Raw genomic sequence first — 6,465 nt, forward strand, 5'->3', positions numbered from 1 at the left:
CTCCCTGGACAGCCAGCTAAGTCTGGCCTGTGAGTGCCCTTGTCTCAAAAAACCCAGATGGGCTCTGCTAAGCTGGGGCTCCCTGGACAGCCAGCTAAGTCTGGCTTGTGAGTACCCTTGTCTCAAAACACCCGGATGGGCTCTGCCAAGCTGGGGCTCCCTGGACAGCCTGCTAAGTCTGGCCTGTGAGTACCCTTGTCTCAAAAAACCCAGATGGGCTCTGCTTGAGGAAGAACTACAACCAAGATTGGCTTCTGGCTTCCACCTGTACAGTGACTTATGTATATAAAACAGCTGATGCACACACACATATGCACACCCACCCAGATACCTCATACACATACACCTACATAACCACATATATACACATGGAACCTCCCACACACATGCACACACACAAACAAAATCTTCCACAAACACCCCTCACACACCTGCATATACACCTGCACACCCCCACACACATGGAACCTCCCACATACATGTATACCCAACACACACAGACATACACACATGCACCACACACTACCCTGAACACACCCATACACACACATGGAATATTATACCCATATACACACCCATCTACACGTATGCATGTGCACACACACACACACACACACACACACACACACACACACACACACAGAGGAGAGAGAAAGATTTAAAGGGCCAGAGACATAAACATCACCATCTAAAACTAAGACGAGGGAAATTTAAGCTCCAGCGAGGTCAATGTAACATGAGATTAAGTCTGTACACTGTAGCGATTCTGATTCTGCATGTCCTGCACCTGCAACAATCCAGGCAGGTTTTTAAAAACAGTCTATCAGGAGTTTAGTTCTTAACAATCCATGCAAAGAGCAGTTACACAATGAACATCAAAAGCAGAACAGCTCCTCCAGAGGAGGCCCAGATGTTTAGGATGCCAAGGCCTGAAGGTGGGGCTTCCTCCGTTTTCCACGCTTCAGTGCTTATAGATTCTCTCAAGGTCAGCGGCAAATCCCACTGGAAGGAGCTCTATTGTGGATGAGAGCAGTGGAAACATCAGTCAGTGCAGTGCAGGGAAAGAAGAGGTGAAGGGAACAGGAGGCGAAATGGGGTAGGCGGTAGGACTGAGTTCCACCTTCTAGCTGCTAAAGCAAGGAGGCTGAGAGGGCACACGCGGATTCAACACAAACCCACATCCTAACCCTTTTGTGACATGTTCTTGCTGGTGGCTCAAAAAAAGCTTCCCCAAAAGAGCAATGAATCTGAAAATCATAAGAAGCCTGGGATGGAGAGGGCGTGTGAACGATGCCTTGGGTCCCCCATGGTTTTTTACCTACGCACGTGTATTTCCTCCTTACTCCTGTGAGGGCATCCTAGTGTGGTTCTGTGCACAGCACTATGTTGCTGGGAATGTCTTCTTCCTGGACAGGAGGTTTTGTTTCCAGCTCACAGGTGGTCAGCTGAGAAACTGTCTTCACGTCCCTGAAGAAAGAGTGCAGTCAAGGTACGAAGACTGGCAGAAGAAAGAAGAGTTTTAAGCTAGCCATTTTCAGGGGCGGCACTGAAAAATAACCTTGCCAGGTGGTTCCAGGGCCCACAAGGCTGGAGCAGAAGGTTCAAGCCCAAGATTACCCTAAACTACATAGTGATACCCTGCCTCAAAAATAAATAAATGAAAGAATAAAACACAACACACATACACACACTGACCTTAAAAAATAACGTTATTTTACTAACATTGATTCATTAACATTATTAATGAAATATGTTCTCTTCACTCCTCAGTATTTTGGCTAAGATTAAGTGTACAATCAAATGCGTTCTCAGGGCATAGGGCTTTCTAGATACCCAGTCTCTGTACCCACTCCTGGGCTCGCCCAGCACAGAGCAGGTGCCAATACTGTGACTTAGTAACTGTGACTGGCTATGTGAAAATTCTCACTTTCTCTTTTACCAAGTGGTGACCCAGGTCTGTCCTGGTGATAGACCATAAATGGAATTGTGCTGGCCTGCAGCTCAGAAGTACCTTGCCCTTGGGTATTTTGTTGGCATTTCCTTGGGGACCCTAAATATTTGTGACAAGAAGCTTGTGTTTTCATCAACACCAAGCCTCAGGCACAGTCAAACCACCATAGAGAGAGTCTACTGAGGAGAAGCAGAACTGAGCACATCACAATGTCTTTGCCAGGAACTTTACCCTGTGCTGGACATCTTTGGTTTGCTCAAGACCCTTGTTCACTTTCTTCATCATTTTGAGGGAACAGATATCCTTCCCAGGTCTCTAGTTATCAGTGGCAAGCTCCTTGGGTGAGGTAACAGAAAAAAAAAAAGTGCTATACACTCACTGCTTCTCAGGGTTCATGTGCACACAGCAATCACACAGTAACACAAAGAACTTGCCATTGCCTTCGATTGCACGCTAAAATCCCTTTCGTGTAGGTCGTCATGCTTGGAAGTTGCCACAATCCCATGAGTTTGACAAAGAGGATCTTTTCTCCTCCTTATCCAGATTAGGAAACCGGAGGTCAGAGGGAAGTCAGCAACCGCCTCCATCTACACCAGTGACTCCCAGATCCCAGTTTCTGCTTCTGAAACCTCTGGTGAACCCTCGAACTATCCATCCACCCCTTCTGGAATCTCCACTTGGATGCCTCAGCAGCATGTCACTCCACACCACCCAGAGGAAACAAGCCGTCCTCCGCCCTACCTGCCCTTCCCTGGCCTGCTCCAACCGGCTCCTCCTTTGTTCAGTCCTGTCCTCAGCTTCTTCTTAATGGCTCACTCAAGATACCTGGCAGCCACACTCCACCCCACCCTAGCTCTAGCCTGCCAGATCCAAACGCTGCTGACACTTCTCAGCTCATCTTTCAGGATACAGATGCTGGGCGCGCAAGTTCAACCATGTGTTGCTGTCTTTGTCCATTTCAATCCAGAGTGAAGTCCCCTTGGGTAGCACTGATATCTACAGTGACTCCCTGGTCTGCTACTCTGATTGCTTTCTGGCCAGAGGAGAGCAGACATTTTTTTTTTATTTTGTTTTTGTTTTTTTAAGTCTCTTTTGCCTCCAGCTTCTCTGGGAAGTAGAGAGGAAGGCAAAGCTTGACTCGGAGGAACTTCCTTCTCTACATAACGACTGAGAGAAAAAAAAAAATCTCTCAGGAAGAAACCTCTGCTCCCGCCATTGGGCCCTTTTCACTGTTTGCTGGCCCACTTTTGGGGTGGCGGTTGTTGTTTGTACATTTGTTGGTTGGCGTTTCAGTGCTTCTGCTGAGCCATGGAGTGGTCTAGCTACTGGACAAGCTAAAAATAATCTATACCCAGGAGTTTGGGGACAAAGCGGGACCAGACATACTTAGCCATGAAGTGATTAAATGTTTATAGATCCTGGGATAGAACTTCCTTTAAAACACCTCCTGAGCGGTCCACTGGGATTCCAGCAGACTAGAGGGCTTGATGTTGCAGGGATGGTCCAAAGATGTAGGTGGCAAAGAATCAGAGTGAGTAGCCTGGGCCAGGGTGTGTAGTCTAAAGAAAAGACCAGGAGAGAAAGAGAGAGAGGCAAGTACGGCTCCCTGCTGGAGTTCAGTCAAGGAAAATGAAGAAGGAGCGAAGACAGGCCAGCCCTGCTGAGCAAATAAAGGAAATAGAACATGTGCAGCATGGTTTCACTCAGGGTTTGGGAAATCTTCATTTCTCTGCTCTCTTTTTCGCATTTTTCCATTGTTTGTTCTCTGGTTATGTTTAGCTATGCTAATCCCTTCCACCTCTCCCTGCCACACATACACATGAGTGTATGTACATACATACACATACACACACACACACACACACACACACACACACACACACACACAACTTACACAGCTTGCTAAAGCAACTTAGCTTAAGACCCTTGCCTCAATGAGTTGAATTAGGGCTGGAAGTAAGAAAATGGGTGAGAATAACTCAAGTATTTTGGCCTGGGTAGATTCCTAAGCCCTTCTTTCATGTGACCCTGTTTCCCCCCTTACCTCCATCTGACATTGGAAGAAAGGATCAGGGTGATGGTGGCGAAGTCCTTCTGACAAAAGACAAACAACCCAACGCTCTCCCTGGGAGAAGGAAGACAGTCTAGGCTCTTGACACTGACAGGAAAACGCTAAATTACAGGGAAGGAGTGGGGTCTCTGCAAAAAGTCGGGGACACTGCTTAGAGCATCCAAGTGTAACCACTATCAAAGAGAAAATGTAACCAAGTGTAACATCTATCAAAGAGAAAGTGCATGTCAGTGGGGTTTGGCCAAAGTAACATGGCAGGAGAGAAACAAGACAGGCTGCAGGGCTCCATCCAGGATGAAGAGGATCCAGGGGTCTCTAAAATGAGCTGTCAACCTCACAACTAAATGAAAAAGAGGGTAGAAAAGCATATAATTCACTTTCTCATGAGGCTCAAAGGCAATGCTTTCGGCTCCTACGGCTTTCATTTAGGGAATAGTGGGAGATGCCTAAAAGCTATAATTTGCATGTTGTAAAGTTCACAGTGAAACCCAGGGGAGGCAACGACTCAAAAGTTTAACCACAGTTTAGGTTGGAACGAAACAGCTTGTTTGTTCATTTAACACAAAAAGTGCCCATGCATGAGAACAGCATTTCAGCAGCCCAAGTCCTGGGCCTGGCACAGGGTGTGTTTTCCACCTTTGCCAGATCTGTGTCTCCTCTCCCTAAGAGCTGCTACCTCCCCTAGCCAAGAGGATTTATAATAGCAGCTTTCCTCCAAAAAGCCAAAAGGCCATTTGTGGGGTATTTTTAGAGAGCTCAACTGATATACTTATTTGTGCACATTGAAGACGGCCGCCACTGCGGTACTTTGGCATTACCAAGTCCTACTCTGAAGCTAACAGAAAGAACGGAGCTGTATTCTACTGTCTAGGTTAACCAGTCTGGAGGATCTTAGAGCTAGTTGAAAGGGCCAATCGCAACCCTCTTGGTCAGTGGTGGCCCTGGCAAAGCAGCCAATGTCCTGTACCACAGTCTTTCCTTGTGTAGAAGCTGAGTAAATTCATGTGCATGACATGACCTGAAGCATCTGGACAGAAGATAGATATGTGTGTGTGTGTGTATGCATATAAATATGTATATGTATATGTATATGTATATGTATATGTATATGTATATGTATATGTATATGTATATGTATACCAGAGGCAAAGCACTATCTAACCTTAGAGGACACAGTCAGAGCTCTATTGGACATGGTTGGAGCAAGCAACCTTTAAAGTTGTACACCGGGTGTCACATTTAACAGCAATGACCTCTTCTTTTGGAAAATAAGAGATATATTTGTTTTGATTTTATGTGTATGTGTGTCTTTCCTTCATCTTTACACTTATATCACATATGTGCCTGGTGCCCATGAAGCAAGAAGGAGGTGTTAGATTCCCCTAGAAATCAAGTTATGGACATTCTGGAGCCACCACATGGATACTGGCAACCAATCCCGGATCCTCTGGAAGAGCAGAAAGTGCTCTTAGCCATGGGACCATTTCCCCAGCCCCATAGCGAACTCTTCTTCCTCCACCCAGTGCTTCATTCTTCCCTTCTGTCTTAGGGTTTCTATTCCTGCACAAACATCATGACCATGAAGCAAGTTGGGGAGGAAAGGGTTTATTCAGCTTACTTCCACATGGCTGTTGATCACCAGAGGAAGTCAAGACTGGAACTCAGGCAGATCAGAAAGCAGGAGCTGATGCAGAGGCCATGGAGAGATATCTCTTACTGGCTTGCTTCTCCTGGCTTGCTCAGCCTGCTCTCTTATAGAACCCAAGACTTCCAGCCCAGGGATGGCACCACCCACAAGGGGCCCTACCCCCTTGATCACTAATTGAGAAAATGCCCCACAGCTGGATCTCATGGAGGCACTTTCCCAACTGAAGCTCCCTTCTCTGTGATAACTCCAGCCTGTATCAAGTTGACACACAAAACCAGCCAGTACACCTTCTATACACTTCTCACCTGTCCAAGTCCAACACTCACTCCATCTTGAATTCTCCCTGCTCTGGTTTGTACATTGTTACTCTCTTCTGATGGCCCGTCCATACTTCCTTCTGCTACCATCACTGGTCCCACATCTTCCCAATCTCTCCATGTTCTAGTGCTCCAAGACTCTATCCTTGGACATCTTGTTCCTATCCAGATGGGACCTCTAGAGTCCTAGAATTAAATATAATCTGTAAGCTGCAGAGTCTCAAATCCAGTTCTCTATACTTCTTCTAGCTTCAGACTCCAGCAACAGCCAATACAACATCACCAACACAACATTTTTATCATGGGGCCACCCACCGTTATGGAAAGAATCTAATTCTTCCCCAGCACACTCCAGTTCAAGACGTTTCACAGGTCAAAACCTCCATACGCCCCCTGCAGGCTCTTCCATCCATGCACTTTCCATATTTGTACCAACTGTCTCAGGAATCTGGCTGCTATGTGTCACCACTGCCATCAT

This window comes from Mastomys coucha, unplaced genomic scaffold (assembly GCF_008632895.1).
Source record: "Mastomys coucha isolate ucsf_1 unplaced genomic scaffold, UCSF_Mcou_1 pScaffold14, whole genome shotgun sequence".
Classification (NCBI taxonomy): Eukaryota; Metazoa; Chordata; class Mammalia; order Rodentia; family Muridae; genus Mastomys; species Mastomys coucha.